Below are 13662 nucleotides of genomic sequence, written 5' to 3' on the forward strand. Positions count from 1 at the left end.
TGAACGGAATGGACAGTGTCTTGAAAGGAAGATATAAGATGAACATCAACAAAAGCAAAACGAGGATAATGGAATGTAGTCGAATTAAATCGGGTGATACTACGGGAATTAGATTAGGAAATGAGACGCTTAAAGTAGTAAAGGAGTTTTGCTATTTGGGGAGCAAAATAACTGATGATGGTCGAAGTACAGAGGACATAAAATGTAGACTGGCAATGGCAAGGAAAGCGTTTCTGAAGAAGAGAAATTTGTTAACATCGAGTATAGATTTAAATGTCAGGAAGTCGATTCTGAAAGTATTTGTGTGGAGTGTATCCATGTATAGAAGTGAAACGTGGACGATAAATAGTTTGGACAAGAATAGAAGCTTTCGAAATGTGGTGCTACAGAAGAATGCTGAAGATTAGACGGGTAGGTCACATAACTAATGAGGAGGTATTGAATAGAATTGGAGAGAAGAAAAATTTGTGGCACAACTTGACTAGAAGAAGGGATCAGTTGGTAGGGCATACTCTGAGGGATGAAGGGATCACCAATTTGGTACTGGAGCCAGCGTGGAGAGTAAAAATCGTAGAGGGAGACCAAGAGATGAATACACTAAACAGACTCAGAAGGATGTAGGTTGCAGTAGGTAGTGGGAGATGAAGAACCTTGCACAGTATAGAGTGGCATGGAGAGCTGCATCAAACCAGTCTCTGGACTGAAGACCACAACAACAACTGTCTTATTCGACCTTAAGTCTTCCAAAACTCTTTTAAATTCTGGTTCTAAAAATAGATCCCCTATCTCTTTTATATCGACTCCTGTCTCTCCTTCTGTCACGTCATCATACAAGTCTTCCTTGTCATTTGCAAATGAATAAATGGTAGTTAACATAGAGGTGTGTCTCTTCGACACCTCACAACGTGTCTCCGAAACCAGTTACGTGCTGAATAAAAAATAAATATCATAAAATAGCCGTGCTGTATTTCGTCGCCGTATACGAACTGCTATTGTTGTTTCAATCAAATGGAAGACAAGTCCTTTTTGTGGGATCGTTCCCTAACGCATACATAACGGGCGCAGTGTCGGGGGCGGATGACGTGCAGTGTGTCGGGCCGACGTAAGAGGCGGCGTCTGCGTACGGCTTAGGAAGCCGAGGGGAGGACACACAGCCCTTCCGCAAGAGCGGCGACTCCCCCCTCTGCGGGAGAGGGTAGAGGGTGTGTGACAAGAGGGATGAGGTGCTCGCTCACGTCCCCTCCCCCATCGTAGCCAGCCAGCCGAGCCGGCGCGTCCCTCCGCCCCCGCAGCGGCGCAGCCGAGCGGAGCGCACTCGGGCCTCCGCCGCCTCCCCGCCCCCAGCCCCCGCTCCCGCCCCCACCCAGCCCTTCCAAAAAACAGCCGCAGCCCCTTCCTACCCACCCCATCGGCGCGCCGGCTGGCGTCAGCGATATTATAACAACCACCCAGCCACCCACGGCCCGGCTAAATGTACTCGCCAATTTACTTTCAGGAGTGTTTGTCCCTCGCTGGCGCCGGCGCCTGCAACTGGCTGCGGCAGAATGGCCTCGCTTTTTCCCCCCTCCCTCTCCGCCCGCCCCCACCCCCGGCGACACCTCGCGCCGCAGCCCGCCGCGCCTCCCACCTTCCTCCCCCAGCCCTAGCCGTCCACCTCTTTTCCTCCTTTCACCCGGCCGAACGACGGGCGAGCCGTAGGTACAAAATTGGCTGACGATAAATCGAATTCGATCCACACGTTTGCAGCGGGCCGCATTAATTTTATTATAGTGAGGGAGCCGTTGACTTGTTTGCACGTGGGCTTGCGTAACAGCCTTTAGCGTCCGCTAGCGGGGGCCGTGCCACGCCAGCACTTCCCGGTAACTGCCCGACAATTTTTCCGACGCTGGTGCGGCCCACTAACCCCAACCCTCCCCATCATGCCACACGCGGATAGAATACTACACTGCCCATTTCTCCTTAGCGTATGATCAGCCGATGGTTAATAATTTCGGGCGTGGCATCATCAGCAACTAAAATCAGCCATAGTGTAATAGATAAAAGTGAATATTTGTTTCTTCTCCGGCAATGAAACTTAAGATGAGTTTTTGTACGTACGCCTGTGGAGGCTTCTGTGGGGGTACGAAGCACCTACCACCCACCTATAGGAGCGCCATAACTCAATTACCTCTGGAGCAGTTTCAATCAAAATTTGTATTAAATTACTCAATGTTAGTGTAATTACTTGGCAGACCGGAGTGGCCGATCGGTTCTAGGCGCTTCAGTCTGGAACCGCGCGACCGCTACGATCGCAGGTTCGAATCCTGCCTCGGGCATGGATGTGTGTGATGTCCTTAGGTTAGTTAGGTTTAAGTAGTTCTAATTTCTAGGGGACTGATGACCTCTGATGTTAAATCTCATAGTGCTCAGAGCTATTTGAACCATTTTTTTGTAATTACTTGTATATAAATATTGTGGGATAATATAACGCAGCTGTCCACAGGGGTGTATCTGGGGGTGACAAGACGTGACATTTAAAAATATATTCTATAACTAACGATATTAATGTAGAATCCATAGTTTTCTGAGTAGTTTTCTGAGTAGCTAGTCTTTTTGGTGACAGTCAAGATTATGTTTCGTCCCTAAATTTGGGAACAGAGGGGTGCACATGTCTGTAATCTCTGAAGGAATTTGTCTCAAAATTGGCAATCTTACTACTTGCTCTCTGGGGAAAACCTCTACGTGTGAGGGTGGGAGTGAAAAGGCGTGCCGCGCAACCACTACGGTCGCAGGTTCGAATCCTGCCTCGGGCATGGATGTGTGTGATTTCCTTAGGTTAGTTAGGTTTAAGTAGTTCTAAGTTCTAGGGGACTGATGACCTCAGATGTTAAGTCCCATAGTGCTCAGAGCTATTTGAACCACTTTTGGAAAGCCGTGACATACATGCGTAATTCAGGAATATACGAGGGGTTTTTGAAAAGTTCGTGCAAAAATAAAAACTACTTAAGTGTTTGGGGTAAACCTTTTTTATTTTTCGACATCGTCTTCTTTGAGACCTATACACTACGTCCAACGCTGTTCTAATTTGTTGATCCCTTCCGAATAATAGGAATTGTCCAAGTCTGCAAAATAGCTATTAGTTGCTGCAACCACCTCCTCGTTCGAATAAAATTGGGGAACAAACAGTAGTCCCAGCGAGCCAAGTCTGGAGAATAGGGGGGATGTGAAACGAGTTGGAATACTATTTCCAATAATTTTGCGACCACAACTGCTGAGGTGTGTATTCGATGAGGATTATCCCTTGCGAATCCCAAAAGGCAGTCGCCATAACCTTTCCGGCCGAAGGAACGGTCTCTTTTTTGGTGTAGATTCTCCCTTGGTAACCCATTGTTTAGACTATTGTTTGGTCTCAGGTGTATAGTAATGTATCCATGTTTCATCCACAGTGACCAAAACGACGCTTAAAGTCTTGCGGATTCTTCCTGAACAGCTGCAAACCATCCTTGAACGCTTCACACGTTTCCTTTTATAGTCAAGCGTGAGCAATCGCAGAATCCATCTTGCGGATAGCTTTCTCATGTCCAAATCTTTATGCAAAATATTATGTACCCGTTCATTCGAGATGCCCACAGCACTAGCAACATCACCCACCTTAACTCTTCTGTCATCCATCACCATATCATGGATTTTATCAATGATTTCTGGAGTCGTAACCTCCACAGGGCGTCCAGAACGTTCAGCATCACTTGTGCCCATATGGCCACTCCAAAAATTTTGAAACCACTTATAAACTGTCCTAATCGAAGGTGCAGAGTCACCGTAATGTTTATCAAGCTTTCCTTTAGTCTCCTGAGGCGTAATGTTTAATCACCACACAAAATTATTTTTCGTGCATTTTTTTACAATTACTCGACTTCCTTGATTCACACGAATGCCAAATACAAAGAAATAGACCAATATAGCTGAAACTTGGTGTGAGTTCTTTCCAAAGATGCTATTAACTAAACATGGCCTCGAAAGGCGCCGGTGGTGCCATCTCTCGGACTTTGGACGAACTTTTCAAACGCCTCTCGTATATATACTGTGCGAATAATGTACCCCTAGGGCTGAAGGTGACGATGGGAAGGGGGCATTTAGAAACGAACAAAAACGACCTGTTGGTATTTATTCTCTGCAGTTAGTTCATTTGGGATACTTTTAAAGGATGTAGCGCCCTGTACTGTTATTTACATTGTTAAAATCATCAACCACGTCTGAGAATGAGGACTGCAGACAGCCAATAATTTTGCATGTATGTTTCGGGGCCAAAGATCATGCTACGCGTCTCTCTACAGATGTATGGCGTAACCAGCGGAGAATCAGACAGTTGCTAGCGACAATCCTTTTTCTCGAAACGACAATCTGTTACTGGCAGAATTCCAGCATTCCTCAGATTTCAGATGAAACTGCAGCGAGAAGTTCGCTAAGGATATGTTTGAAATATGTAAAATGAATGTTGAATATATGTATGTGCGAAACATATGTGTATGCGGGAAAATCCATGCTTTTGCATCGTCAGGAGTGGAGCAATTGAAAAATTTGTGTGTGTCTACAGATGACGGAAAGGCCAGAAACACTCTGTACTTCAAAGCACTTAATAAACATTTTCAGCTTTAACTTAATGCACCAAAAAATCATTGTCTTTTTTTAGCTTGTACAGTTAATTGTGTCCGCTTTGCATATGTGTACTCACTTAGAAAGAAAAAGAGACACTGCAAGGCATCCCGAGCTCAGCAAGGTTTTGATAAATATCTATTTTCGTCGAGTCACTGTGGGTTGGAATTCGAAGAAGTGTCTCCCGACCATTCAGAATGGCGCTTTTGTTCGATGTTACTGTTCAGCAGTAGGCAGTCGTTAGGAAGCTATGGGACGGAAATTTGCCACAGTTTCATAAAATCCTACTTCGTGTACCGCTGCCTCGACACGCAAAATACTTGGAATTACCAGCGTTTTGGCCGTGTTGCCGTGGTCAGGACGTAGACTATTTTCGCTGGGATTGAGTGCTTCGGGTACTTCAATATCCAAACGTGGCACCGAAGTGCGTGCATTCAACTAACCGAAGTATCCACACGCAACGTGGTTGCGAAACACTCTGAGACCATTTCACCTGAAAGAAATCAGTAAATAACTCTCCCCCACCGTCCTATGAAGCTTTACTAGTTAACAAAACTTTTGAATGAAAAAAATTCTGCGGGTGGTAACTCCTGTTACTGCTTTTCATGTTTGTTAATTGAATTTAGCTTTTTAAATTAGGCAAAACACCATTTTTTCTTTTCATTTTAAATTCTTTATCCAAACGTATTTCAAAACTTATAAGTTCTTTAGTGGCTCTAGTTTTATTTCTGTAAATTATTATACAAACCCATTTGTTGGCTGTCTTAGGTCTACGAATTATAGCATGTGCATTTTCAATCTTGTAGTGCGGACTTTCATGGCCGGTTTTTGCATCCTTGGTGATTTATGTTTTAAAAACAGTAGGCCATGGTCCAAGGCATATTTGACTGTTTCCTTCTCCACTACAAACACCGTAACAAACGCTGACGCGACCAGAGGTTGCCGGTCGAATCCATCCACGTCCAACACAAGACAAGACAAATGTCTGAATACGAGTACTGCTTGCAGCTGCGTGACAGCCATGGCGGAGGATGAGACGAAAGTGCCTTTGTATTTCAGGTGCAAGATGAAACTAAAGAAACGCAGTTCTCTGGTCAAAGTTTTGACCTCGCAGCACGAGAAACCAGCACTTCCTTGTTTTGGTAAAGATACATCGCTCTCACGGATTCGTGGCTGACTGCCTGTGAAATAACAAGAGCGTTTCCTATGAAAGGCGCTCGTTACAAAACAAATGTCTTTCAACCTGAAGATGTGCAACACTGTCCGATACCAGTCAGTCTGAAATAATAAAAACAACGAACGACAGATGCAAAGCATTTTATACAAATAAGGATCTCAGGTAACTCCCTGCGACGAATATGACCAGTATCTTGTTGAAAAATAACGTCGCGGAGACTACGACCAATGGCACAGCCACCCGGCTTAAGACACCGGAAATCTAATGTCTTATGACCAAATTGTACATGTGGACCAGCTATAATCATGTCGTGTAACCAGTAGCACCCCATGCCACCACCCCATGCATAAGACGGTGTTTGCAAGCAACGCTTGTTCTCAACGCGGATACGTCCATCACGATGGAGCCGAGTATGACCATATCGACTCGATTCCATATGTAGAATGAGATTTTCACTCTGCAGTGGAGTGTGCGCTGTTATGAAACTTCCTGGCAGATTAAAACTGTGTGCCGGACCGAGGCTCGAACTCGGGACCTTTGCCTTTCGTGGGCAAGTGCCTTACCATCTGAGCTACCCAAGCAAGACTCACGCCCCGTCCTCATAGCTTTACTTCTGCCAGTACGCGTCTCCTATCTTCCAAACTTCACAGAAGCTCTCCTGCGAACCTCGCAGCACTAAAACTACTGGAAGACGATGTTTGCAAGTTTGAGTCTCGGTCCTGCACGCTGTTTTAATCTGCTAGGAGGAAGTATCATATCAGCGCACACTCCGCTGCAGAGTGAAAATCTCATTCTGGAAACATCCCTCAGGCTGTGGCTAAGCCATGTCTCCCTATATCCTTTCTTCCAAGAGTGCTAGTTCTGCGAGGTTCGCAGGAGAGCTTCGGTGAAGCTTGGAAGGTAAGAGACGCATTATGTATTTTGTATTTATACGTAATTGTATGGCATATACACACATCAAAAAAAGTTTTGCATCACCACGCTTCCCAGAACTCCTGAAGATAGACGTGGACTGTGGATATTGTATCACAGAGACAGTCCCTTTGACTATTCAGAGATGTCACTAAACCAGCCCAAAGATGTAAACAACCATGCATATAGACGGAGGGCGTCCGACAGCCGCTCAGGTCCAATCATTCAACCAGGAAGGACGTACACGGCTCGTGTTGTCTGTAGCTCAACCATGCCTAGGCGGTCAATACCGCGATTCGATCGCGTCCGCATAGTTACTTTGTGCCAGGAAGGGCTCTCAGCAAGGCACGTGTCCAGGCGTCTCGGAGTGAACCAAAGCGATGTTGTTCTGAGACGGAGGAGATACAGAGAGACAGGAAATGTCGATGACATGCCTCGCTCTGGCCGTCCACCGGGTACTACTGCAGTGGATACCTACGGATTGTGGCTCCGAGGAACCTTGACAGCAACGCCACCACGTTGAATAATGTTTTCGTGCAGCCAGAGGGCGTCGTGTTACGAGTCAAACTATGCGCAATAGTCTGTATGATGCGCAAGTTCACTCCTGACGTCCATGGCGAGGTCCATCTTTGCAACAACGACACCATGCAGCGCGGTACAGACGGGCCCAACAACATGCCGAATGGACAGCTCAGGATTGGCATCATGTTCTCTTCACCGATGGGTGTCGCATATGCCTTCAACCAGACAATCGTCAGAGACGTATTTGGAGGCAACGCAGTCAGTCTGGACGCCTTAGACAAACTGTCCAGCTAGTGCAGCAAGGTGGAGGTTCCCTGCTGTTTTGGGGTGGCATTATGTGGGGCCGACGTACGCATCTGGTGGTCATGGAAGTCGCTCTAACGGCTATACAATACGTGAATGCCATTCTCCGGCCGATAGTGCAACCATATCTGCAGCATATTGGCAAGGCATTCTTCATGGACGACAATTCGCGCCCCCATCGTGCACATCTTGTGAATGACTTCCTTCAGGGTAACGACACCGCTCGACTAGAGTGGCCAGCAGTTCTCCAGGCATCAACCCTATCGAACATGGCTCGTATAGATTGAAAAAGGCTGTTTATTGACGACGTGACCCACCAACCACACTGAGGGATCAACGCCGAACCGCTGTTGATGAGTGGGACAATCTGGACCAACAGTACCTTGACGAACTTTTGGATAGTATGCCAGGACGAATACAGGTATGCATCAATGCAAGAGGACGTGCCACTAGGTATTAAAGGTACCGGTGTGTGCAGCAATCTGGACCACCACCTCTGTAGGTCTCGCTGTATGGTGGTACAACATGCAAAGTGTGGTTTTCATTAGCAATAAAATGGTCGGAAACGATGTTTATGTTGATCTGTATTACAGTTTTCTGTACAAATTCCGGAACTCTCGGATCCGAGGTGATGCAAAACTTTTTTTGACGTGTGTTTGTTAAAGAAATATGTGCCAGTGTCCATCTGAAGCTTTGCTGGAGATTCGTGTAAATATTTGAAGCAGATTGGTAAAGAACTTTGGAGATTTTTTCTAACAATATTTTTCCTTTATGTATACCATATATATTAAAAATTTGTCGCTGATGTCCATCGGAACATTTATTACAGTATCGTGTAAAATTTTTAAGCAAATCGTTCATCAGAACTTTGCGAGATATTTGCTAAAAAGCCCCCCCCTTTTATGTATTACAGATATATTTACATACAGGAAATGAATATGTAGCCTGTTTTCGCCAGAATGTTTATCGGTTGTGAATTTTTCTAAATTTTTGCTAACAATGTTCGCTCGGTATCTTTTGTATTTTTATGTATTTATATACCATATACATTAAAGAAATATGTAGCCTAGCCTGTGGCCGTCCCACCGTTTATTAGAATATCAAATGAAAAGGTGAAGTAAATTCATCAAGAACTTTTCGAGAGTTTTTCTAACAATGTTTCCCCTTTATGTATAATAAATATATTTACATATCATGTGTGGTGCATAAAATATGTAGCCTATGTCTATCCGAACGATCAGAGTATCGTGCAAAATCTTAAACTTGGCTGCGAAACAGCAACTGTGTAAATCCGAAGAGGTTGAGAAATCAGACAACCAGTTGCAAACAAAGGTTTATTAGCCCTTGACCTAGATTGCAATATTTGTGAAAATATCTTCTTCAGAAGTACTAGGCTGTAAAAATGTATACAACCAGTTGCAAAATTATTTTTACAGATGATATAATAAAATATTAATAGAAAAATATTTGTGAGGTAAGTGTACTCACTTGTTACATTACGTGATGGTACATTATATTAGATCAAGCTGAGGGGCAAAAAAACTGACGTAAATCGGTAAAGAGTTTTTGAGATATTATGCTAAAAAATATACAGCCTGTGTCCGTCCGAATGTTTATTAGAGCATCGTGTAGAAATGTGAGGTAAATCGGTCAAGAAGTTTTCGAGATTTTTAGTAACAGCGTTAAACAACGACTTGTCTACATACAGGTTATTATAGAAGTATAGATTGAACTGAAAATTAATGCAGAACACTGAAAACGTGGACGATTTGCGCTGCTTGTCTCGTTTCCTTTCCCTCATCGTACCAGCTGTTGACAAACAGCAGTGCCATTGTCACACCGATGCTCACAGGTCTGCAGTTAGCATTACTCGGGTCTGTTCAGAATGGTTCAAATGGCTCTGAGCTCTATGGGACTTAACATCTGTAGTCATCAATCCCCTAGAACTTAGAACTACTTAAACCTAACTAACCTAAGGACATCACACACACCCATGCCCGAGGCAGGATTCGAACCTGCGACCGTAGCGGTCGCGCGGTTCCAGACTGAAGCGCCTAGAACCTCTCGGCTACACTGACCGGCCACTCGGTTCTGTCTAAGGCTTTATTATCCGGTAATGTTACTTGTGCGTTAACAGTAGTACACAGCAGTACTGTGGATAGGTTTACTGATGAAGAGTTAGCCGATATGCATCTCGTGTATAGATCCACTGATTGCAACGGAGGCGCAACACAATGGTGCTATGCTGAATTCTTCCCGCACCGATTGCAACCGCACTACACTACTTTTGCGTCTGAGGACTCTCGCATTACTCTGTTTTGTGCGTTGTACGTGTTGGTTATTATATTCTACATGCTTCCCCACAACTGTCAAGGTGTTTTCACAGAAACAAGGGTGACTTCGGCAACAAACCAAATAAATCATAATTACATTGTAACTCTGTAACGAACCACCGGAGACTGTTGGTTCCTTATACCAAAATACGCAAAAGGTATCACAGAACAACCTCTGAAAATTTCTCGTTCCAGTTTTGGTTCGCCCTGTGGATGACTTTAGTCCTACCCAATGTGTGTGATTATGCTAGAATGCCAATAAATTGGATATGGAAGTACAGGATGATTCAGAAAGAAAGGACAGATTTCAGTTGTTTATTACAAAATACAAAATAATAAAAACGCAATGCGCATGTCACTGGATAGAGAAAGGTTCAAAGTTTTGCCACAGGTGCGCTTTTGTTTGAAGCAACAAAGCAGCTGGACCACAAGAGAAATCATTTTGTGCCTTGGAATTTTCGCAAAGTCAATCCGTTGTTCGAGTGCAACGTGGATTCCACCGGAGATTCCGCAAGGAGCCGCTTTTGCGCGCCTTTAGGTCTGTCGCTGAATTTGAAGAGACTGGTCTAAAAATTTCTCTGAAGCTGGTTGCACAAGCAAAGGGAAAAGCACTGTTCGGTCTTACACATTTGATGAAAGCGTCGAGAGTATGCGAGATACGTTCACACGGAGCCCTCGGAAGTCCACAAGACGGGCAGGAATTTCAACCACCACAAACAACGGTGTGGCGTGTTCTGAAACGATGCCTGCACCTGAAGCTTTACAAGCTGCAGTCACTGCAGCAACTGCTTCCCAACAGCCATAAAAGAAGGTACAAGTTTTGGATTTCACATGTCTAGGTTATGGCAGAGCACACTTTCTCCGAACGACTCGTCTTTTCGGACGAATCGACTTTTCATCCATCGGGTGTAGTAAAACGCCACAGTGTAAGAATTTTGGGGTCTCAAAATCCTGGCGTCGTCATCGAACATGAAAGAAACTCAACGAAACCATATCTCTTTCTTGCCTTTTCTGTTCACGAAGTTTGTGGACCTTTCGTTTTTGCGGACGAAAATGTGGCAGGAATGTCAAATTGATTGTCACCCTAACTTCACAAACATTCCAGTGAATTCATTTCTTGAACTTGACGGCGTCCCACCTTCCTTTAACCTTTAGACGCGTCGTTGAATTTGAAGAGATGGAGAACAAGATCTTGTTCATAGTTTTCGTCTCTCATGTCACCAGACTTCACACATCGCTATTTTTTTCTGTGGGGGTACATAAAAGACAGAGTCTTTGTCCTATCTGGAGTAGCTTCTCTTCGAGAACTGAGAAATATAATCGTTGAAGTTGTCGGTTCAATAAACAGGGACCTGTTGACTCCTGTGTGGAATGAGATGCACTACCGTTTCGATGTTTCTCAAGCAAGGCAAGGTGCTCACGATGACTGCATGGTATAGTGTCTGTGCGAAGATACACTGAAGTGCCAAAGAAACTGGTATAACCATGCATATTCAAATACAGAGATACTGTATGTAAACAGGCAGAATACGGCGCTGCGATCGGCGACTTCTATATAAGGCAACAAATGTCTGGGGCAGTTAACAGATCTGTTACTGCTGTTGCAATGGCAGGTTATCAATATTTAAGTGAGTTTGAACGTGGTGTTATAGTCGGCGCACCAGCGATGGGACACAGCACCTCCGAGGTAGCGATGAAATGGGGATTTTCCCGTACGACCATTTCAGAAGTTTACCACGAACAAAAGGAATCCGGTAAAACATCAAATCTCCGACATCATTGGGACCGGAAAAAGAATCCTGCAAGGACGGGACCAACGACGACTGAGGAGAATCGTTCAGCGTGACAAAAGGGCAACCCTTCCGCAACTTCATGCAAATTTCAATGCTGGACCATCAACAAGTGTCAGCGTGCTAGCCATTCAACGAAACGTCGTCAATATGGGCTTTCGGAGCCGAAGGCCCACTCGTGTACCCTTGACGACTTCACAACACAAAGCTTTACGCCTTGTCTGGGCCCGTCAACACCGACATTAGATTTTTAATGATTGGAAACATGTTGCCTGGTCGGACGAGTGTCGTTTCAAATGGTATCGAGCGGATGGACGTGTGCGGGTATCGAGACAATCTCATGAATCTATGGATCCTGCATGTCAGCAGGGGACTGTACACACTAGTGGAGGCTCTGTAATGGTGTGGGTTGTGTGGAGTTGGAGTGATATGGGACCCCTGATGCGTCTAGATACGACTCTGACAGGTGACACGTACGTAAGCATCCTGTATGATCATCTGCACCCATTCATGCCCATTGTGCACTCCGACGGACTTGGGCAATTCCAGCAGGACAATGCGACACCCCATATGTCCAGAATTGCCACTGAATGGCTCCAGAAACCTGCTTGTGAGTTTAAAGTACTCCACTGGGCACCAAACTTCACAAACATGAACATTATTGAGCTTATCTGGGATGCCTTGGAATGAGCTATTCACGAGAGATCTTCACGCCCTCGTACTATTTCGGATTTATGGACAGCCCTGGAGGATTAATGGTGTCAGTCCTCTCCAGCACTACTTCAGAGATTATTTGAGTTCATGCCGCATCGTGTTGCGGCACTTCTGCGTGACTGCGGGGGGCCCTACACGATATTACGCAGGTTTACGAGTTTTTCGACTCTGTAGTGTAATACATTGAACCTTCCTCTATCCAGTGACATGCGCAATGTGTTTCTTTCACAGTTTGTCTGTAATAAACAGTTGAAATCTGTTCTTTCTTTTTGAATCGCCTTGTATATGGTACATTTCATGCCAGTATGACTTTTACTACTTACTGCCGTCATTGCGTTGAATATACAGAGGGGTGCAAGAAAATGTATCCACTGTTTAAAGTCCATAACTGGCAAACTAATTGACGGAGTTGTCTCATCTTTGGTAGTGTAATAGTTTGTAGTTCCGGCAATCGCCACACAAGCGTTGTATTGCGTTGTTTTGTTCTTAGTTGCACCTAGTTACTCGAGTAAACATTGCTGGCGCAAGGCTGTGGTCTGATGAGGCACAGTTCAAACTCAATGGTACAGTAAATCGCCACAATTGTATCTACTGGGCCGCCGAAAATCCGAACGTCCATGTAGACAAAGCCGTGAATTTGCCAGGAGTAAATGTGTGGTGTGGGTTGTCTTACCGGGGCTTGATTGGGCCATTCTTCTTTGACGGCACAGTTACCGGTGAGGTGTACCTTCAAAAGCTTCAGACATCCATTTTATCTGCCATCCGAGACTTGTATGGAGACAGTAGAGTTACTTTCAACAAGATGGTGCCTCAGCCCACTACCAAAATCGTGTTAGGGCGTATCTCGACGAAAATCTACCAAGAAGATGGATAGGCCGTAGAGGTACTGCGGAGTATCCGCCACGTTACCCAGACCTAACTCCTCTGGACTTTTACCTGTGGGGAACACTAAAGGACGTCGTTTTTCGACAAAAGCCACGCACATTGGATGAACTTCGAGAATCCACCGTACATTCATGTGCAAATATCCAACTGAACACGTTGCAGTCAGTAGTTCGTGCTGCAGTTCGGCGGCATCGTTTATGTGTGGATGTTAATGGTGACCATTTGGAACACCTACATTGATATCTTTAAGTTGGACTTTAAGCTACACTTCCGCGAAAAGTGTGACAACTCCGTCAATTAGTTTGCAAGTTATGGACCTTTTTGTACCCCTCTGTATAATGGCCAGAAGCGTACAGGGTGATTCAAAAAGAATACCACAACTTTAGGAATTTAA

Source organism: Schistocerca piceifrons, chromosome 6 (assembly GCF_021461385.2).
Source record: "Schistocerca piceifrons isolate TAMUIC-IGC-003096 chromosome 6, iqSchPice1.1, whole genome shotgun sequence".
Lineage (NCBI taxonomy): Eukaryota > Metazoa > Arthropoda > Insecta > Orthoptera > Acrididae > Schistocerca > Schistocerca piceifrons.